Source organism: Cyanistes caeruleus, chromosome 4 (assembly GCF_971803275.1).
Source record: "Cyanistes caeruleus chromosome 4, bCyaCae1.hap1.1, whole genome shotgun sequence".
Classification (NCBI taxonomy): domain Eukaryota; kingdom Metazoa; phylum Chordata; class Aves; order Passeriformes; family Paridae; genus Cyanistes; species Cyanistes caeruleus.
This window is the reverse complement of record NC_141704.1, coordinates 31,625,328-31,647,676: the sequence shown is the minus strand read 5'-3', so window position 1 is coordinate 31,647,676 and position 22,349 is coordinate 31,625,328. Positions and strand designations below refer to the sequence as shown.

At 49.4% G+C, this 22,349-nt stretch overlaps 1 long non-coding RNA gene across 1 annotated transcript; it reads right to left on the bottom strand.

Annotated features, from left to right (window-relative positions):
• Window positions 1-3,430: 3,430 nt before the first annotated feature.
• On the bottom strand, window positions 3,431-18,787 carry LOC147653531 (uncharacterized). The gene is made up of 2 exons (XR_015286398.1): window positions 18,688-18,787; window positions 3,431-3,986 (listed from the first exon to the last, which is right to left on the bottom strand). It is a non-coding gene; the product is annotated as an uncharacterized LOC147653531 (long non-coding RNA).
• Between the last annotated feature and the right edge of the window lie 3,562 nt (window positions 18,788-22,349).

Sequence of the window (22,349 nt, the reverse complement as noted above, 5' to 3'; positions counted from 1 at the left end):
GCTTGAAGGCCTTGGAGCGATCACTTTGGCATATTATGGAGTCTTTCCACTGAAAAGTATAAGCTGCAAAGTCATTACATCTGTGAATTCACACAGTTACAGCTTAACACACTGTCCTGGGTCTGAAGAAACTGAGGAACTCCCTTCTGGCTCTGGGGGAGGAATGGACTTGCCTGGGTCTCTTGGAAAGTGACATCCCTCGTTCCCCAGATAGAGTCCACAGAACACCGTTGGGAAATGGAAGAGATTTGTCTCCCTTGGTTTCTCTTCACAGCACTTAGTCCCAAGTCTGGGCACTGTGGTGGATGGAGGGAAGCAGCACATGATGGCAGCCAAACCTCTGGGCTTCTGCCTGGCTACCTGTGAGAACCAACCACTCAGCCAAAACACTGTCAGAACAGGACACAGGTTCTCCTCTCACCTCTGCTTTACCTTCTAGGCCATTGGCTCCCTCCTCCTCTCCTGCAGATTGTGCTTTCCTTACAATTTTTAACCACTCCCTTCACACTCTTTTTTCCTGTTTTCTCTGTTCTCCACCTTTCTTCACTGACCCTCACCTCTCTAGGGAATAATGATTTATTCTATCTCTCCTCCCCTTCACTTTCTTGATATTTTCTCTCACCATCTTCCATCTGTTATCCTTTTCCCATTTCTCCATTTCTTTCCCTCAACTCCTTCTTGTCTCCTCCCATGTCCACATATTTTCCCCTCTCATATAATGTCTAATATAATTCCTCACATCTTGAGTCATCCAAACCTTCAAGGAAGTGGGTTCCTGCAGGGAAACAGAATGTGAGAAATATCTTTGTTCACCAAAAATTAAATATTGACCATATGGGGTGGAAGAAAAAGCAGAAAAAAAAAAAAAAAAAAAAAAAGCAGACAGCTCATTGCTCAGAAAGGGATGAAGAAGGGCAAAACTTGTCTGAGCAATATCTGAGCAATATTCACTACTGGGTTTAGCATATTTCTGCATCAGTGTGCACTGAAAGTGCAGCTAAAGTTCTCAGGCAGACAGGCACACAGTGGGGCCAACCTGCACTGCACTGGGGCAGACAGAAGGTGGATCTGGGGGGAAGCTGAGAAACAACCAGTGTAGGTGGGAGTCAGTTGGATATTCTCTGCTGCAGTCATTTCTGAGATGATGTCTCTGCCTAAATTACTCCAGTTATGACTTTTCCAGTGACAGGTGTGATGTGGGGCAGGAAGGGCAGGTGGCCTCTTCTAACACGGTGCCAAACCATCAGACATAGGAACCTGGTGAACACTCAGAAGATCCCTGGAAAGCACTTCCAGGAGGGATCAAGCACCTTGTCCTACAGACATATTTCCCAGCCAGATCCTGGCTCCTTTTTGAATGTTTTCAGCTGTAACCAGCTTTTTCCACACCTTGACCCCAGAGATGGCCTACTGCAGCGCCTGAGCATCACCCACAGGCTGGAATTTCTTAACAAAGACCGCAGTACAGAGGAAGTCAGATTTGGGCAGGGGCATCACCTCAGAAATGACTGAAGGAGAGAAAGTAACATACTGTTCTTGCAGGCAGGGGACAGACTCAGCACCACATAATGACTCAGAGAGCAGCTCTGGTGGGCAGAGAAAGAAAATCTCAATGAATTCCGCAGACCTTTCTGTTTCAGTGATCTATTAAACAAACCATACCTCTGTGTACAGCAAGTACAGGCTTAATCCCATGTGATCCTGATATTTTTAGCATCTTGCTTATGGAAAGGGTAGCTGGGACTTTTTGCTTCACTAACAGGAGCCCTGAAACCAGAGTCCAAAGATTCTTAGTTAATAGGTGGATCTCAGGTGAAATTCCAGGTCTGCAAGTGCTGCAGTAAGAGACACAAGATGTTTGATTACAAGAAAAATGTCTTGGGATCTAGCTTAACCAGCTGTTCTGCAGCTGGGTCTTAGGCTAATTCAGTGTCACCCTGCTGGGATCCATGAGGATGGGGAGAGGTTGGAGAGGCAGGAAACTGCTCCATCAGTGCTTGAGACAGCACATTGTGCAGGGGTGGTGGGGCAGCGCTGGATCCTGATGCAGAGTGAGGCTGCATGCAGGCGGGAGATCGGGAAAGGAACTCTGGCAGAGTGGAAGCAAGGGAATGTGCTTTCTAACAGAGGCCTTGGGAGTGTGTGGTGTTGCTCTGCAGGGCAGCAGGTCTCTCCCCTTTCCCAGTGTATGGCAGCCCAAGCTGAGTGGTCTGGTGTGGGGCAGGGTCTCCAAGCCATGCAGAGGCTGTGACTGTGCTGCCAGTGCGGGCTGATCCGTACCCTGACCAGGCTCTGTGCTGCAGCTGGGCTCCTCTGCTCTGTGACATGGAGCATGTGCTTCCAACCTGCTGTTATAAATGAGGGGATTTGGTGGGCAGGAAAGGATTCCCCTGATGGGTCAGCTCCTTCTACTGTCACCACCTGGAACCATCTGGACAGAAGAAATTCCTTGGAACTACACCAGGGTTCCTTGGACAGCGCACATCCAGAAGGCTCTTGCCAGAAACATTCCCTGCAGACAGCCATGGCATTAGGGTTTCTCATCCTCCAGATGGGGCAGCCCTCATAGCCTACTCCTCCATTGCTGGGATTTCAGGCAGGAAAAAGGCCCACTGGAAGAAGGCACATGTTTTCTGGTCTCTGTAACGATCGTCTCCAGGTGACCACCAGGCAGAAGCAGCAAATTTATCTGCCCAGGGATCAGGACCTTTCTTCCAAATGAAGGAAATGTTTTGTGGAAAAGCAGCAGAAAATCTGCCGTATCAGCATGAATCAAAGCTGTCTGCATCTTCTTCTCCACTGAGGATTCTAAAATTACAAATGCTCTGAAGAAGGCAAGCAGGGCAAAAGTACTGGCTATTCCTTCCCAAGTGAGAACACTGAGTTTCCTTGAAATGATTAAGCACCTGGTTTAAGAGAAAATTCAAGAAAAATATCTTAGTAAAGAAATAGCTGATGAAATTCTTTGCCAAAATGTTTCAACCAAATTTCTGAAATTCTTTAAAGTGCTCTTGGCCAGTATTAAGGAGGGAGAGAAAGAGCACCGGGACAGATGGACCTTCATGACAATCCAGTATATCCGTTCTTCTGCATTATTGCACATCTTATCCAACCTCTGTCAGCCTTGTGCCAAGGTCTGCCCAGCAAGGCTGCTGCAATGGTCTGAAATGCCAAATAGCTGTTAGCCTGATACTAAGATCATCTGACAGACCTGATGGGAAAAGAGCTGCATCCGAAACTTCCCAGCATTGCAGCAGTGAGGCTCAGAACAGAGTTTCTGCAGTTGCTGTTTCCTTTTCTCCCAGCACACAGTGAGCACTTGCATAAAATTCAGGTCTTCTACCTATTTGGCATGGATTGAAAGAGCAAGTGGGTGGGATGTGCAGGTAGAAAAAAAATCAAATGTACACAGCAGCAATCAGACAAATGAACAGGAGAAAGAACTACATTTAGTTTGGGTTTCTTGTTGAATGAAAACATAAAAGACAGGACACCCATGGAGACATGCTTACCTTGGGGAGCAGAGTGCCCACACAGGCAGGTGTTGTGACCACGAGCAGGCACATCAGATGACATTAGAGGGGGAGAGCCATGGCACCAGGGCACTGGAATCCTCTAAGCAGCAAAATTTGGCTCATGACAAGAACGCTGACGCGAGCAATTGCTGACACAGGAGTATGTATGGGAAGTGGTAGGATAGAAAAACCCCAAGATTTTATTGGTGAAAATAGACAAGGAAAAAGTTGAAACACGTGGCTTCATGACCTAAAGCCCCTTCTGAACCAGGATAGGTGTTGAGACAGGGAAGTCCCTGTGGGACTGATGCTGGGAGGTGTCAGACTGTCTGCTAATGACCTTGTTTGCAGTTGGCTCCAGGTCCTCTCTCGAGCAGATGGTAGGTACGCTCTGCACTACTCACCCGTGGGACACAGTGCTGAGCACCTCTGAGTTAGCCTCCAGGTGAGTTCCCCATGACTGTCCAGAACCTTAAAAAACACAAAAATACAAAAATATGGGAGGCAAGAGGAAGATCTGGGAAATGCTGGCTGAAAACACTTAGGTATTGATTGGCTTCTCCTGCTCAGTGTTCAGTAACAATATTGGCCTTCAGAAATGCCAGGCCCCAGAGACTGGGGGAAGATAGGGAGCAACTTAACCTGTGTGGAGGAGGATCAGAAAATACTTGAGCAAACTGGACACCTGTAAGTCCATGGGCCCTGATGGGATGCATCCAGTAGCACTAAGGGAGCTGGCTGGGGACATTTCAAGGTCAACCCAAATGCTCTTTGAACACTCATGGTGAGTAGGAGAAATTCCTGTGAACTGGAGGAATGTCACTATGGAAGCCTCAGTTTATAGGAAAGTCATGGAAAGGACTGTGCCAGCTGGAAAGGAAAGGATGGAACTGAAATTCCTGTGTGTTTTAATGGCATCTTAGAACAGGGGGGTGATGCTGCAGGGAGGAATCCATGCATTTCTGATTCCTGCCAAGTTGGAACAACGTTGATGAGGCAAGGTTTATAGAGGGAGATAAATGACTTTTTTTGGACAAGCCAAATTAAATGTAGAAATGGACAAGCTCATTTTGGACTTGCTGCATTCACCTCCTCCTGTGGGCCTGACACCCTGTCCATTTACTTCTGCTTGTGTCCTAGCTGATCCTTCACACAAACCTTGCCACTCCTACCATCTTCAGACATCACACTTAGAGCAGCCTTGAGCTTAAAATATGAATTCCTTTTTTCACAAAGACCAAGCTGCAAAAGCAGCATTCCCTACACTCATTGGTTAGCTGGGGAGAAAAGGAAGCCAGAGATTAAGGATTTGTTTGATGATGTCCTTGCTTATGAGTACCCACTGTGATAATCCACACCTGCAATAAGGAAGAAGAGGATCAGCTGTTCCTCCAGGAAGTTGAACTGCAGTTCAACAGCTAATCTTTCAGAGCTGATCTTTGCTATGGTATAGCTTGTTCTCACATTAAGCTCACAGGGTGTTCAGGTTGACTCATGAACCTGTCACATGCTGGAAACATCGCTTTTCTGACAGGTAATAGAGCCAAACAGAGCAGGGTCTAAAGCAGAACCCTCATGGATTTGCCAGTGAAGACATTGAAGTCTTGGTGAATCCTAGGAAATGGAGCACGTTCATGTGTTTCAGATAAGCTATAAGGGTTTGAGCTCCTCCTTGAGGGGAGGGAACTAAGTCCTGAGCAAAGCAAATAGAAAGAAAGCAAACCAAATGGTACAGACTAGCAGGGAATGAGATACTGCAAACAGAGCAAATAAGACAGAGCCTTGTTCCTTGAAACTCCCACCAAATTTCTCTCCCAAGAGAAACAGACAGAGGAAAAAGAGATGTCTGAAAGCACAGGTGTGAGTGGGACAGGGAAAGTGTGTGAAACAGACACTGAGGGACAGGGATCCTACCCAGTGCTTGAGAGACTTATGTCCTGCAGCCTTTGTGTTCATGTTAGAGCTTGTGGGTGTGTGAGACAGCCTGTGTGAGAGAGCCCAAGACAGCTCCCGTGTGAGGGGGGTGTGAGAGCCTGGCACAAAGAGGGGTGAGCCAAAATGGAGCCTCTCCAACCTCCTCCCTGCCTGGGAAGGGGCTTAAGGGGCTTGGAATTGCAGTGGGGTGACACATTTCATGTAAGGATGGGGAGATGTAAGAGCTATGCACTGACCCCTCTGGCTCACGTCAATGATGCCCCCACATCACTGTGGGGGTCACCACAACCTCCTGTCTGTACAGTGCCTTCCCTGTTTTGGTGCTGACCCTCCATCCCCACCAAACCCGAAATACCACCTGCCTGGTCTGCAGCAGTGAGGATGGAAGTGAAGGAGACTGGTTGAGTAAACCTTTTCACTTCCAAGCCAGGAGGGAGTAAAGATGCCCTGGCAGATGGTGGCTGCTGTCCTGCTCCCACAGCCTGTCCCGCTGCCTTTGTGTTTGTGCTGTCTGAAAGCAGAGCAGGAGGCAGACAGCTTTCCTCTTGCTTGCAGGAGGCTCCTCCACAGAACCAAATGGCCAGCACAGCATGGTCAGGTCCTGCAGCTGGCCAGACCCAGTCCTGTCTCATCACAAACTCCCAGGCTTGGAAGGATGGGAATATAGTGTTCCTTCCCAGCACCTGTTTGGCTTGAACACATGAACTCTCCAGCTCCTGCTGCTTCTGTTTGCCCATCCACTGCTCAAAGACCCCTTAGTTTTGACCAGGGCTTGGGCCTTTTCAAGCCTGCAAGACTGAAGGAAATGTAAGAGTGTTGGCAAAACAAGGGTTTCTGCAGTGCTGATGCAGTGTGAAATGCAGCTCAGCTCTCTGTCATCTGGAGGGACAGCAGCATCAGCCAGGTGCTGGGAAAAGCCTTGAGTGTCTGTCCTCAGAGATACAAAAAACCAGAAGAAATGCATCGCAGAAAAACTCTGGAAGTGGGAAATGGCACCATTGCTGCATCTCCTCAGGAATCTAGAGGGTGAGATTCTGGTTTCCAGTGCCATTTTTGGTGCCCTGGGTTATCCAAGATGTTATCTGAGTGCTGGTGAATGCCAAACAGGATCTGTGGGAGATATTCTGGAGGAGAAGCTGAAGACAGGTGGGTGACCTTGCACCATACACCAGTGTTCAGACTTCTGGTTCACTCCTTGACTGACGTAATTTGTGCTAACCCTTAAAACCCAGGACAGCATCAGCACTGCAGATTTTCAGAGGTACCATCAGGAATCATCTGGCAGAGCTCTTCAAAGCCCTGGTGATGTCATCACTGCAAACTCCTGGTGCAGGGCTGTTGAGCCTGTTCTTTGCTGGTGAGAGAGCAGGTTATCTCAGCACCTTTCAGCTGGCTGAAAATTCCCACCTACCTTAGCACTGCACAGCAGCAGCACAGTGTCTTTCAGTGCTAGCTGGGAATACGTTTTGTGAGCTTTGATTGAGACTGTGATGACATGTTCAGAGACCTTGCCTGCACCAGGGGCATCTCATGGTGCTGTCCAGGTCCAGGTCTTTTGAACATGCCAAGTGTCTGTCCCAGGCTCAGGAGCTCTTACAGGCTATTTACAGCCCGTGGGCTTTAGGACTCCCACCCTTGCCTTAGATAAAACAATGAGGTCATGTGTGGCCCTAAGGGCAACTGAGAACACAGACCATTGGTATCAGATTTCTAAGGAAATGGGAACATCGTGCTTTCCTTCTACATCGAGAGGCTGTGAGCAGCAACTTTTTACAAAAGGCAATGGTATTGCCCACATGAGCCTTTAAAGAGACTGAATGATGTCACCAACTTGTGTAGCAGCAAATTGCAAGGTCAGTTCCAGACTCTAAAGACTGCTGAACCACTTGAGCACAGTGTAATGCCCAGCTGACCACTCCTAGTAAGTAGGATGTCCCTGCAGGCACGGATAAACACTTGTGATTACTGAATCAGAGCTGGCTGGGGAATTTGAGCACAGCCTTCTCATTGTACTGCAGGGCAAGTATCTGAACACACCAGCAGGAGTGCCTCAGGAGGGAGATTCGGTACTCAATAAATGCCTGTTTAAAGCCTTCTAGAAATCACTGGTCTATGTTAGAGCTATATGGCTGTAGCTCAGACACACAGAACCATATCTCTGGGGTTATACCTCTTCATCCAAGCATTCATGTTGCTGCTGTCTGTGGAGTGGAGTCTTTCTTCATCACTGCTTCAATGAGAATGGACAAATAACCTCTCAGGCTGGCTTGTGGGTGAATTCAACTGGGCTGAGAACTTGAAGAGGCTCCAGGGGTGTGCAGATGTGTCTGAGTGAAAGCCCAAATCCTACACCCAAGAAGCAGGCTGTCTGTATTCAGTTCTGCATAGTGTGCACAGGGAGGTGAGATGCTGCTCCCAATCCCAGCAGGCTCCCCTTGGTCAGCCCAGCACTGCCCACAGTGCTTGCTGGAGTAGTCTGCCTTTCACATCAGCTTTTCCTGTTCTCAGAACCAAAAAGTGAGGTGTGCTTGGAATGCTCCCCCTGTGCACTTGCTCTGCAGTGTCCTGCTCCACGACTTCTTCAGTCCTCTGCCTCCTCCTTGGTCACATTCCCATGCCCGTGACCTCCGTCGCTATTACCTGTCCATCCCCATCAGCCTCCGAGAACTGAGACAAGAAACTGACAGGCACAAGCCACTCCTCATGGAAGGAGGAAGATAGTCCCCACAGCTCTCTCATCAAGAAGCCCCTCTAAAACCATCCTAATGAGATTCTCCTTAGGGCCCCTGTCAGCTCTGCCTTTCTTTGCAGGCTCCTTTGACAGACGGATGTCAGTTCGGGGAAAGCTGTTTGATGTTCTTCATCTAAATGAAAGAGATCCTCCGGCAGGCACTGTCTCCTCTGCCTCTAGGCAGCTGTGGTCTAGCAGTGTCAGGCTACTCTGTGCTTTGTCATACTGGATCCTAATTAGTGGCTGGCTCCTGCTGCTTCTGAAGTCAACAGGGAAAACATCCCTCTGGCTGCAGTGGAGCAGGAGGTAGGGGATGGGAACGTTGGTGTACAGAGGAATGGCAAGGGTCTCTGTGAGTCCCTTCCCATCCTCCTCAAATATTACTGTCCTCTGTTTATCCCTCTTTCCTCTTCTCATCCAAAGACAGGGATGCATGTGTAGGCAGCTCTGTGTCTGCTCCCTGGCTACCCTTGACCTGTAGGGCACACACATGCTGCTTTGGGTGAGAGAGAAAGGACAGAGATTCCCCCAGGCCACTCACTTGGGGCTAGCTAAGTGCTGAGAAGAGGTGAACCTGGTGGGAGATGTGCTTTAGACTGAGAAAATATAGATTACAGGATCCCTGCTCCAGACTTCTCCACCAAAAATGTGTTGCATCTTTTTGATTCAAGTGGTTGGCTGACATTCAAGCTCCTGTATTTTGTTTTCCCTTAAGGAGACATATTAGCAATAGATCTAGGAAGTTCTCTGGGGACACCCTCTGTGTCTGAAAAGTGCAGCTTTGGTATGTCAAAAACTAGGAGGCAATTTCTTTGCTGCCCAAACTCCTTTCTTCAGGCTTTTCTTAGTGGTCTTTTACTTCCTGACTGCAGTTTCATTGTTTTCTCAGAATATGCTGCTTTCTTTCCTCTCTCAAACACCCCTCTTTTATCCCATACCTCCTACTTTTGGGAAATGGTGCATGCCTATGTTTAGATGATGCCCATTAATGCTGCAAACAGGAGGTTGATTGTGTCCTGGAACCATCTTAAAGAAAGACAGAAGCTAAACTCATCTGATTAATGAGCATTCGATCAGTTTGTTGCAGAACTTATTCAAAATCCAGTCAGATCATCCATCCTCATCCACAAGCAAATGCAATCTCCCGAGCAATCATTACACCTGCAGCATCTCTTTTATTCAGCGCTGTCAGACACTCACAGCCCTGTCCTGGATTCCTCCCTGCCTTCCCAGTGGGGATGTGTGTGTGGCTGCGCTGTCCAGCATTTATTTGTGCTCGTGTGCTGGAGCTTTTGAAGTGATCATTATATTGCTATGTGCAGCACAGTGCGGCACTAGTTTCTTTCCATGGCTCTCCCTGTCCTTTCTCTGGGATACCTGACAAAGCCTGGTCCCGTTACAGCTTTGGAGGCAGGGTGTAGAGAGAGCTGCCTCACCCTTCTGCCCCTATCTTACAGGTCACTGTGGGCACATTCAGGCTGCAAGAAGACCAAATCTGACTGTGTTGTGGGTATGTGGCCAGTCAATCAAGAGGGAAGGTGCTGCTCAGCCTTGGTACTTCATGGCTACATCCTGGATAGTTGAAGGGATTTGTATCACTGCTGTAAAATGCCAAATTTCTGGAAGCTACTGGGAGGCAGAGATAAGTATCTTGGGAAGAATGTGACACCCCAAACACTGTGGTGTAATGAAAAGTCTTTGGGTTAATACAACTGACATATGGTTATCATAATGCATTTTAAATTCTGTTTTGAATTCTTGGTGGTTTTTGTCTTTGAGCATTGTTTGTATACAGACTCAATTCAGCCACAACCTTCCTTTTATTTTACAGAAGCACATATACTTCCATACATAATTCTCAAACCTCAAAATTGGCCCCTCTTCATCTGACACCAGTAAGTGGTTCTTTAAGGGGAATAGTGGTTGAGAGACCTCGAGGCAAATTGCTAGGCTTAGCAAGGGTGGTAGAGAGGGGACGGGTAGAGAAGATTACAGAACAAAATCCATATATTAAAATCCTCCATATTTGGAGGAGATGGAGGGAGCAAGGGGGAGTGGAGAGAGGGAAGTGGTTGTCCTTAAAGAAGCATAGAGTCAGGGAGCTGCTGGCCCCTCTCTGCAGGGCTCTGCTTGGCTGGGCAGCTTATTAACTGAAATGGAAAGAAAATGGAGAAGATTCAGGGCAGCGCAGCAGATAGAGGGGGCAAGGAAGGCCTGACTGATGAGGGAAAATTAAGCGCTAAATGTGTTTATCTTTACTAAGTGATGACTAAGAGGACGTGTGATAACCATCTTGCCATCTGAGAGACATGAATAACTATGTGCAAGTGTGTGTGGGTATGATCTAGGGTGGTGACAAGGACAAGGGATTTCAAAGAGCCAGAGCCCAGTGGTTACCTTGCCCCTACACAGGCACAAGGGCAGGCAGAGTCCCCCTCACAGAACCAACACTGGTAGTCAGAAGAGGTGAGGGTAGTGGGTTTGTATCAGGTGGGAGATGGGATGGGAAGGAAAATAAGGAAATCTTGCTGCTCCATCTCCAGATATAGTGATCTTTCCTGCCCTGCCCCTCCATTACTCATGTTATCACGAAAAACTACCCTTTAGCTGCTCTGCCTCAGTCTCCTCACTTCAAACTCTTCATGCTCTTCACTCCCCTCTTTGTGTTTCCTTTTTATATTCATTCTTGCTCACTCTGTTCATAGTTTCCTCTCTCTGTTGCACATGCCCTTCTTCTCCTTGTTTTTCTCTTCCTTTGCCCATTTCTCTCTCCCCCCACCCCTCCACCCGCTTCTTTTTCAGCAGGTAGATCTGCATCTGTGATTGAAGGTTCATTTTCCTTTCATTCTGTGGGTGACAAATTCTGACTTGGATAATCACTTGTGAAAAATCAAGAGAGAAGCCAGCTGCTCCAGCGGCACAGGAACTGTCTGTGATGCTCATGGGGACCAATGGCAGGCAGGGTGAGGGATGGGAGGGTGCTGTACAGGGCAGGGAGACGTTCTTCTTTCCCTTCCCAGCATGGGAGGGTGGACTGGGGGGGTGGTTGACATGGTTGCCGAACATATCTAGGACACATGGGAAATTTCTTCCTCAGGCAATTTTGATCCAAGTGAGGAAAACTGGAATGCATTTCCTGAGCTCTGACCTTACAGTGAAAACTGGGTTTTGACCTTCAAGTTGAGGAGAAAAGATGTTAGAAGTGTGTAGGAGTTTGACTGAGTTGAGAGGTGTGGGGCAGACCCATATGTGTATGTCCATATTGCTGGCTCCAGCTTCAATTAATGTGCTCAGAGAGGGCTTGGGCAGAGCCCTACCTTGGTGCTGCTGGTACACCATGTTGAAGCAGGCATTTGAAGAGGCCTTGCTCATCCAAACTGAGTGACCACGCTAAGATGTCACCATGCAGGTGACATCCCTTCCACAGAACACCTAAGAAACCTCTTAGTGCTTGTATGAGTAATTCTGACTTGGGCAGTGGTTTGTGCTCACTGCACTGGCTTTGTCAGGCCCTCCCATGGAGCTCATGATCACTCTGAGGAAAAGGCTGGATGGAGAATGCTCCTTCCTTCTGCCTTGCGGGAGCTGAGTCAGTGCTGTTTACACAGGAGGGAACTCTCCGTGGCTCACAGTGGTGCTCACAAAGGCAGTCATGGCCATGACATCGGGGCTCCATCAGACAGAAGATCTAGGTTTGCTGGTATACCACAGAGAGACTCAGTTTCCTCAAATGGAAACACTTCTGCTTGCTTCTCTGTTCATTTAGCCTGTGTGGAGTCACCAGGAAGCTGCAAAATTCTCAGGGTGAACTTACCCACTGAGGTGAAGTGTGCTTGTTTCTCCCACAGGGGTATCCCTTTTGCTTTTAGGCTTTTGTGCTCTCAAAGGCAGAGATTCACCACCTTGATGTTGGTGAACAGGAAGAGTCAGGTCTGTGGCATTAGGAAACCACAGCGGATCCAGATTGAAAGATGCCACTGGCCCACTCAGCCGTCTTTTTGTTCTTGGCAGCTGAGTCCTCGGAGTCATCAGCCTGCAGGCCCCAGTGGCATGGTGGCACTTACACTCTCAGCACTTCTATTTCTGTCTGAGAAGGCATTCCCTTTTGCTCTGGAGGAAGCTTTCTTCCTGGGACACAGGGGAATGAGTAGTGGGTAAAGACAGATGGTAGGAACAGGCAGACCTTTGGGCTAATCTGCACTGATCCACCTGGACTTTTCTAATGCTCCTCTCCAGTGCCATGAAATTCAGTATACAGAGAGGTGGGAGAACAAAGGTGCTAGATAAAGAGAAAGAGGAATCTGAGAGTAGAAGGCAGCATAACTAAAGGAGGTAGATAGAAGATCTGATTTGGGCCAAAGGTGACTGTGGGACTTGAGCTGGTATGTGTGTGGAGCTGTGGCCAAGCAGAAAACAGAACTAAATGAAATATGGCCATGAGGGAGCCACAGGGGTGAAAACTCTTGAAGTCAGAGAGTTTTCCTGCACGGGACATCACAGTTCCACTGACTTAAGAGATCATTCTCCTTGCTTCCCTACCTCCCTCTTAACTGGACTGCTTATAGCTGTTGGACAGGTGCTGCTCTGCTCTTCTAAGAGCGACACATTTCATCAGCCCAAGCCACTCCAGGTCTTCTAGGACCAGACTGAGGGAAGGAACAACTGTGTTACTGAGTTATAAGGTGTGTTAGCACCTGTGGGGCAGTGAAAGTCACGTGCTTGATGTATTCCTGGGGCACTAATGAAAAATACCAGCACACAAAACACCTCCTCTGGGAGACAGAGGCTGGGAGTAGAGGTGGCAGGAAAAGGAGGACTAGCTGATTGCCAAGGGTACCAGAACTGTCCAGGCAGGGACCAGGGAGGAAGAGTGTGTGTGTACATGTGTGATAGGGAAAAAGGTAAGAAAGAAACAACAAAAAAAAGAGGCCGTGTGTCTTTGCTCACTCTCCTTATTGCTTTATTAATGACAAACTAATGACTTAATGCCAATCCCACCCCACTGAGTGCATGGCCCTCTGCTCAGCAGCTGCCACTGATGGGGTGGGACAGGGCCACTGAGGATGCCTCAGAAGGTGCTGGATGGGCTGCCCTGGCTGTGTGGTTTTTCCTTGACTCCTCCTGCCTCCCTTTTTCTCATTCACCAATATGGCTTTGATGCGGCTCAGTGAGAATTTCCATTTATATTTCAGCCTTGCCTGTGACACTGTCCCCGAGTCCCTGCAGCTCTGACGCATGATTTCCCGCTCTCCCAAATGCTCTGCTTGGCTCAGCCGCTCGTTCTCCTCAGCCTCTTTCCCATTCCTCATCCCGCCATGCAATCTTCCCCTCTCCCTCCGACCGTCCCCCGATGCCGCCACCGACGCCTGCTCTTTCAGCCACTCCATCTTTCCCTGGCATGTCCCAGCCCCTCTCCCTGTGCTCCCAATTAGCACAGTCACCAGGTTTAGCCAAGCAGCTGGTGCATCCAAGGCTGCATGGGGAAAAGATGGGGATTTCTGCTTCAGAGCCAAGCCACATGCAGGCTCTCTGGTACCTGAGGCTGCTCTTACAAATATTCAGTTTCTGGCCTTGCCTTGCAGGAAAGAAGTCACAGCCCAGTCTCCTACAGGGATGGCAGACTGCCCCCCACATCCCTGTTCACAGCTCCCCCCAGAAAGTCTGTCCAGCTACAAGGCGACACATTTGGTATCCCTTGCTCGGGCTGGCTGGCTGGGCAACTGGAAGAGTAGAGGTTTCCCCCAGGAGACCTCAAAAGCGTAGATGTGGCATGTGTACTAAATCTGTGTCCCCCAGATTGAACAGGCGGGGCAGGCCCATACTGCCATGGGCCTTTGAAGTGTACAAGCTTTGAAATAACCTCTGGAGGATTCGTATGACAACCTGAGCGTTAGATCTCAAACACTCAGAGATTGGGGGCCAATTTTATGAGTCTCCTACACAAGCAGCCTTGCTCCCACCCCTACCTGAGAGAGCCACTGCAGTGATTCATCCTCTGCACCCAACATCTTGACATGAGAACAATCTTCCAGTGGTGGCTACCTGCCCTTCTTTGCCAAGCTCCTGTTGCACTCCCTTGGGGGAGGATGCTCAGGGATTCAAATGAGGCTAAGAAGCAGATGTTGCCCTCATTAGAAGAGAAAATGTAACACACAGAAAAGGAGAGGAGGAGGGAGGGGGGAAGGGAGGTGCAAGACAAATACTCTCACTGTCAGCAGGAAAAATTATCTTAGTTTTGGGAAGGGGTGGTGTCTTCTGACCCTGCTCTTCTTTTTGTTGGGATTAGAATGGAGGAGAGTCCAGCTGGCAGAGCCTTGAGAGGCAGAGGGGTGAAGCAGCAGCAGTGATTACACATGGCAAAAGGGCATCAGGAGTTCCCACACACTGCGGGAGAAAGCATGGCAGCATCTCTGACAGCTGGGGGAAGCAGGGGCCACTCGCTATCTCCCTCCATCCAGCCCTCTGCCCTGCTCCTGCCCTGTTTCTCATAGCAGCCCCCCAAAGCACACGCTGAGGCAGTGCCCCCAGCCTGCTCGCTGTGCCTCTTGCAGAACACTTGCAGAACATAGAAACCACCTAAGGAGCCTCTTGGCAAGGCAAATGTGGCGTCAGGAGACTCCAGGAGTCCCTTCCTGCTTAAGAAACAGGTAGGGCTCATGCTGATGTAAATAAGGGAGAATATCCAACAAAAAAGGAAAAAAAGGGAGGACATTGGGGGTCACCACCTTAGGAAGGCTGGGGTGCTTGGAAACTCTCAGAGAAGGTGGAACATGATGGCAGACGCTTGCCACAGATGGTTTAGCCTTGGATGGGAAGGCTTCCCTTGCCTCAGGAAGCAGTCCCAGCTCCGAGAGGGAGGCATTTGGCTGAGAAGATCTGCTGATGTCACCACCTTCAGGTGTATGTGTGGTCCTTCCCTGTCCCCCCATCTCTCAAAGCAGCCACCCAAGCAGAGAAGATCAAAGTCCACAGTGTTTAAAAATGTATTCCTCTTTCTTCTGTCCCAAACTGTGCTTCTCCTTCACTTTCCCCTTTCCAGCCTCATGCACAGTCTATTCAGAGGGTAGGCTCATGGGAGCAGCCCTGCTCATCAACATAGGCAGCATTTAGAAGATACCACAGCTGAAATTATCTTGTGCTCAGGTCTGTTCGTAGGAGGACTGATGTCACTGTGTCTGCCAGCACCTAAGCAGGAAACATGCCCTCCCCAGGACCGCTCCCACTTCCTTCCCACCTCCAGACCTCGGCATTTTCGTATCTAGCACAGCTCACTGCTCTTTTTAGCCTATCTCCTGTGAGGTCTCTAGGAGCCTTACAGGTTCCTTTTATTTCAGCAGGCCTCTCTTGAAGCACCTGGAGTGCAAATTACATTCCAGTGCTTCCCTGGCACACGAGGAGTCTCCCTTCCACCCTCAAGTCTGGGTCCCAGTGACAGCAGAGGGCAGTGACTGTGGGAGCTACAGAGTAAAGATGCTGAACTCTAACTCTGTGTTTCCCCCAGAGAGAAAAAGAGTGAGTGAGGATGGCCACCCAGAGATCCTGTGGTGCAGGACATGGCTGATGCTGAGTCAGGTGCTGGGGGTGAAAGGAGAGAGGACTGTCAGCCAGGTTGGGAGCTGGGTACCAGAATCACAGCAGGCTTCTTTTGAAAGAAAAACACTTTCTCAGTCAAAACTCTTCTGCCACTCTGAAGGGGGCATTTGATTTACAGATTTTGACACTTAAAGAGTAAACTTGGTACCTAATGAGTCCTGCACCTGCAGGAAAAATGATGTGAAGAACAGAAGAGGGTTTCCCTGGGGAACATTAAGGGGAAAAATATGTAGTGGGACAGTGCCTGGGAGGGGAATCTGAGAAGGTGGGGAATGTAAGATAGAGGGGGAAGACAGCCCTTGAGCAGGGGACAGGGTTCTGGGACTGTGAGAAAAGGTGGGTGGGGCAGCAGGGAGGAGTGGAAGACAAAGGTTCAAATGAGCAGTGGGTGTGAGGCAATTCACAGTGTTCGTGTTTGGTGCTGTGCAGACATAGGTTGCCAAAGGATCTGATCCCAGAGCAGAAGTAAAAAATGGATGTTCACAGGATTGTGGGATGTTCTGACATTGTTTTGCACTTAGATCACCACAGGACAGGAAATAACACCAAACCAGGCAGATACCTATAGAAGCCCTTTCTCAGTAAACTAGGCTGAGAAGGGATGAAAACAGCGAGGCAAAGAAAGGCTCTGAGAAAGACTTAACCTGATCCCAGCACTGGTCACACTGAGGTCAGAGCTCTGCCTTGGAATAACCTCCCACAGTCTCCACTGTGCTGCATCAGGAACCCGCTCCTTTCTCTGGAAGGAGTGAACATAATTCTCTTCACTCATCTTACAGATGGCCTTTTCTGAGAACCTCTGTACTCATTCATCTTCTGGCCAAGGCTGGCTTGGCATTGGGCTTCTCCAACAACTTGATGGGCTGTTGTTGACACCACTAGCAGCTGAGGAAGCACAACCCTTCATGTATGAACAGCCTTGTGCTTTCCCTTCTTTTGTCCTCTCCTGATTGAAGAGTTCACAAGCTGAGCGTTGCTGCCTGCAGGTCTCCCTGAAGAGTGCCTCTGAGCGTTTCAGGCGGTAACCTGGAGAGCACTTACTTTCTGATTAAAGAGATGAGGCTCCATTAGTGGAGAGAGGGAGCAGAATGTGAAGGAGAGTGAGAGGCCTGCCATCAGGCAGGGTCCCTGCTCAGCACTTTAGGCTGTCCCTCTCTCTGTGCCATCCATCAATTTAACCCAATACGATGCCATGTTTTAAGTGACTCCAACATTAGAAACTCTGTCAGGCGTGAGATTTATGGGGTGATGTGCTACAAAGCTGCTGCCTCTGCCAAGTCACACGTTTTATTCTTTTTCTTTCCTTCCCAATACTTGTGGAGCTAGAAAATTAGGTCTTCACTGGCCTCAAACTCATTTGTGAGATGGGAGAAAGAACCAGTCTTTCTGTTGTGTACTGAAGGAATAAAGAGAGGCTAGGAGAATGGATCAGTGTGGGACATGACAGGGCCAGAAGGACTCAGAATAGACTCAGGGCAATTTTCAAGAATAATCCAGAGCACTTTTTTTTTTTTTTTTTCTTTTTTTTTGCTTCCTTCAATCCCTCTGTATTCAGAACTTGTCCACAAGGATGAACTTTATAGACATCACCTCTTTTGGATCTCCTCAGTAGGCTCAAAGCTGTTAGGGTTTTCTCCCTTATCCATAGCAGGAGGCTTGCCAGTGTTGTCAGGAGCCTGTTGGCTCCAACAGTTTTCTGTGATAGCTGGCAGCCTGCCTGGCTCTGGGTCTCCCAGGATGGCCAAGGCCATGCATGCTGATCAAAGTGTGCCATCAGCTGAGGATGACTGTAGTCACCTCTCAGGTTTCTTCGCCAAAAGATATCCAAGGGAGCCAGTCCCAATGGCACTGGAAGCTCCAGCTTTCCCAGTATTCTAACTGGGTGCTCAGTCAGGTCATGGAGGGAAGGTACTTTGGAAAAGGATGTGGTGGAGGTGGGGAGAAAAAGGAGGAGCAATGGAAGACAGACAGGAAGAGGGGCCCTGGGAAGAGCAGCAAGCATGAAATGAGTGCGTATCAGTAGCGCGCGAACCAAGAAGCGTGCAGCTCTCGAGTGCTTTGCTTTCCTGATGCTCTTCTGTTTAATGCACTCTGTGCTTGTCCCCTTAGATCCCATTTCTGTCGGATTTAGCAGTGGCCTTGTTAGCCTCACACTAGGTAACCAGTTTGTGGTAAAAACATGGAGAGAGAAGCCCCCAACCACCCCTGGCAGAGCAGCTGTCAAAGTAGATTGGCTTCCAGCCCCTTGCCAGCTGCCCTCAGCACCGGCTGTCTGTGCAAGTTAAGAGCCTTCTCCTGACTTGCTGAGAACTGCCACAGCTAGCCTGTATCATTCACAGCATCCCTGAGCACGGAGCTGCTGTCCGGACGTGGCGTGCCCTGCAGCTCCTTGGGCGCTCAGCTGGTGCAGAAGGGGAGCAGTAGATGTTTGTGTGCACGTGTGCCCACACACACAGCCGCACAACTGGGCAACCACAGCCCCGGCCGGCACCTCGCAGGCACAAACACAAGCTGCCACTTGGACTTTCACAGGCTCACACTGAGCAAATGGGCACGTGGGGAAGGGGGACTTAGGCAGGCAGACGCGGGGAGCCTGAGCACATGGGCGATGAGAGCTGTGAGTGTGTAGGGGCACACGGCACACCAGCACAAAGCCCTGTGCACGCAGCGAACAAACGTGCGTGGGCACACCACAAAGTGTCTTCCCCGCCCCTCCATCACTGCAAGTAAAGCTTGTTTTGTGTGCTATGACATTGTGTCTCCCCTTGCCACACGATGGTTTTTAGCGTCTACCCTCTCAGATATATGAAATGTGTTGATTTGGCCCCCTCACACCGAAACATCTTGCCACATCTGTATGCCCATGCACATGACTCTGTTCCCCTTCCACACTCCTCATCCCCATCCTCTTACCTGCAGCAGGGTGTGTGCCCATGAATGAGAAGACCTGGCTCTCTAGACCTGGATAGGGTTGTTTATTCTTTGTCAACCAAAGCCCAGCTTCTGAATTCATCTGAAAGAGAAAATAAAACCCTTAGGTGCCCCACTTCTCTCCCTGCCCCACACCCCTGCATTTCTCACTGCCCCTCATGGGGTCTGGCTGATGCTCTGGGCTTGAAGATGTTATTAACATTATGAAAAGGGTTATCACTTCACAGCAGTGAGGCAAAAAACAAAAAGATGCTGCAATTATGAATTTGTTAGGGAAGCCAGAGGGAGGATGCACCTATAGGGCGACGGAGAAGCTGTGGGCTGCCCTCATTGCCCTGCTTACTTTCCCCTCTCCCTACTTCTCCTGCCCTCCCTATTCTTACACTCATCTCTCTACCCTCTTCTCTCTTTCTTCGCTGTCTGTTTGCTCCCTGCTGATGTCCTGCCATGGCACTACCTGCCACGGGCAGCATCGCTGCACGTTAATTAGGTCCTGCACAGTTCTGCGGATGAATGCCGCTGTCAGCGGGAGAACAGCTCCAGCCTCCCCCGCCTCTGCACACACAGCCTCCTGCTTCCTCCCCATCCCCTGCTAAACAGACCTGTCACAAGACCATTTATCCATAATGGCCCTCTGTGGTAATTTTTTATTTATTTATTTTTTTTTTAATGGGTGCACTGAGGAAGTAAAGCCAACAAAAATGAAGATGGCCCTGTGGTGGTAGAAATTGCTGCTTTGGGCGATGTCTGTGGGGGAGCTTTCTGGGAGCAAGAGCATCAGAGTAAGGGTGAGTGAAACACATGGACGGCCCAAGGGTTTGTCTGCTGATAAGCCAAACCTTGTCTGACTTTGTCAGGAAACGCAGCCTTCATCCCCCAGACCCACTCTCACAGCCTGCCAGTGTCCTGCACAGTGATGGAGGAGGGAGGGAGAGCTCCCAGGGTAAGCAGGAGGCAGGAGAAATTGTGGCTGTCACTAGATGAGAGGGTTGCACATGGAACCAGATGTGAAAGGCTCGGGAGCCTTCCTGGCGTGTTGATCACCCACTGATTTTGCAAGGGAAGTCCTACTTCTCCCTGGTCGTTCAGCCTGGAAATTGATGAGGATACCCAGCAAAAGGATGACATTGTGATTTGTTTCTGGAGACCACAGACACAGTAATTCTGGGAGAAGCCCTGAATGTCTCCAGCAGCCATCGACATTGCTTGACATTGTGGGCGCTTGTTCTTGCTCGCAGTGGAGGCAGCCTGGGAGGATGGATTTCAGCTCTCCCTGTCCTGTCACTTCCCCTCGCCTGCCCTGTTTTGACCCAGATACATGACAGTATAACGAATCCGTGACTCCCCTCGGGATTTCACAGTTGTTGCTGTGCTGCGTAGCACAACTGCTCACAATTTCATGGTGGTGGCAAGGCTGATTCTTGTGGCCTCCTCCCCTGGAAGGGCCCTTGGGGAACAAAGGAAAAGCTCTTCAGGCTACATTTGAGCTTCAACACGCCAGAACACGTCTCAGCTCCGCTCTGCAATGTGCACCTGTCCTGTGCTGAGCCCATGTGCAGTGAGACCCCATCATCCGTGCCTGCCTGATGTGGCAGGGCAGGGGCGCAGCTGGGCAGGCAGCCATGCCATGCTGCAGTCCCTGGCTCCATCGATGTGGGATGGGATTAGCACATGGTGCAGCCTGTCTTTGCAGCTCAGTCTAGCTGTAGAAGGGGAGCAGAACTCCTTTGGATAGCATAAATGAGTCTCACAGAGGACACAGCCTCGAGCCTTCAGAAAAGCCAGGTGATGCACAAAAAAACCTCAGCAGATTTGCAGACCTTGTCTGGGCCCTTATACTGAAACTTTCTGTCCCATGAGTGTCCCCCCCATGTATAACACAGCTGGTTAAGTCAGGGGTAAGCATGACCTAGCATAATCATGTGGGAGCACAACTTTTCTTTAGGGTTAAAGGTTATCACTTACGTATTTTGCACTCCTTAGTCCCCATTTACGTCCCATAAAGGATCGGTTTCTCTTTTCAACATCTGCATTCCTCCTTTTCCCAGACCTCCATCTCATTAAACTCTGCCTGTCTGCCTGCTTGAGCCCTTCCCTGCCTGCTGTCCTGGTCAGTCATTCACCACTGGCTGAGGACAGTAGCCTTGCAGCAGAGGGGTGCTTCCTCCTCATGAATTATTGACACAACTCCTTGCTTTCACATACCTGTGGAGTCCTCACACCTCTCACTGCCTCTCCTCAAGCTGACTGTGTTTGGCAATTACCTCTTCATCTAGCCTTTCTTTTCAAAAATTCTTTTTCATCTCACAGAAGCTTTTTCTGTTTTCTTCATGGGGAAGGGTGTAGGGAAAGAGGTGTGCAGGGAGGGCACTACCCCAACTACTGCTAGAAATACAAAGGCAGCTTGCACAGCCTGGCTCTTAATTGGCTGTACTCTGGGGCTTTGGGGCCTGTCCTCAGTGATGAAACAGAGATGTGCAGCTCCCTTACAGTGGAGAGCATTTAAAAAAACCCAGAGATTCCTGCTTAAGGGAGGGGAGGCAGGGTTTGAGAGAATTTGTCCAGAAGCCATAGAGTGAGTGACCCCAGACAAACCCAGGTCTCCTGTCCTCCTACTTCACTAGAACCAGCTGTTTGCCTTCCTGAGACTTTTCCCTGCCCACCCCATGCATCTGGTGAATTCTCCCAGGAGGCATCATCATGAAGTGTCAGTGTGAGAATGAACTGAGTGCTGTTAATTGGCTCGCTTGTAAAAATAGCTTGGTTTCAGCTGGCAGAGGAGGTTGGACCCTGTATCTTCAGTGCCCAGCCCTGAATTTTGGTAAAGTTGTGGGTCTGTGAGGCCCAGTTCCAGATACATCCCTGGATGGAGTCAGACTTGCCTCCTGCTGCAGCTCAGCTTGACCAGAAGCTTCTAGTGGTGGACAGAACTGCTCAGGTGCTGATGTACAGCAGGGATGGAAACCCACAACCCCCAGAGATGGCAGAAAGCTGTAGCAGGACAGGGTTTAAGACTCTCCTGCCTCTTGCTGGATAAGGTCAACCCTGACAAATGACCTGTGTGACTGACCTGTGTGAGATAAAACTTCCACTTGCCATAAAAAGATTATGACAGCTTCCTTTCTGCTTGCAAGAGACAGTTTCCCCTCACTCTGTGCCCCTTTAGTGCTCTCCCAAGCCCCAGACAGGAATTTTGTGTAGGGGAGAAGAAGCTGCAGCTTGCCCCCAAACCCTTTTAGCAACATCTGCTACCTGATGGATACTATGCCCATCCTGGCAGATCCACCCTGTAGCTTTCTCAAACCTATAGTAAATGTTTTTCAGGGAAGTGACTCCAGCATGGGACAAAAAGCAAAGTGCTCTTTTGAGTCAGCTGCACACCTGAAATGGAGAAATGAGCATTGGGAAATATGAAGTGTGCCTTCCAGCTAAGGACAAGAATGAGACAAGCTGTGAGGGTATTGTCTCCCAGGGAAGATGAAGTTAATCTGTATGCTGATGAGGGGGGGGCATTTGCAAGTGGGAAAGGGGGAGAGGATGCCTCAGGGAGAGTGAGCTGAAATCTGGGGGGGGGGAAAAAAAAGGGTGCAAAAAGCAGGTGGGACTTCCCACCTCAAGGGATCAAGGCTGGGGTGTTTATATCA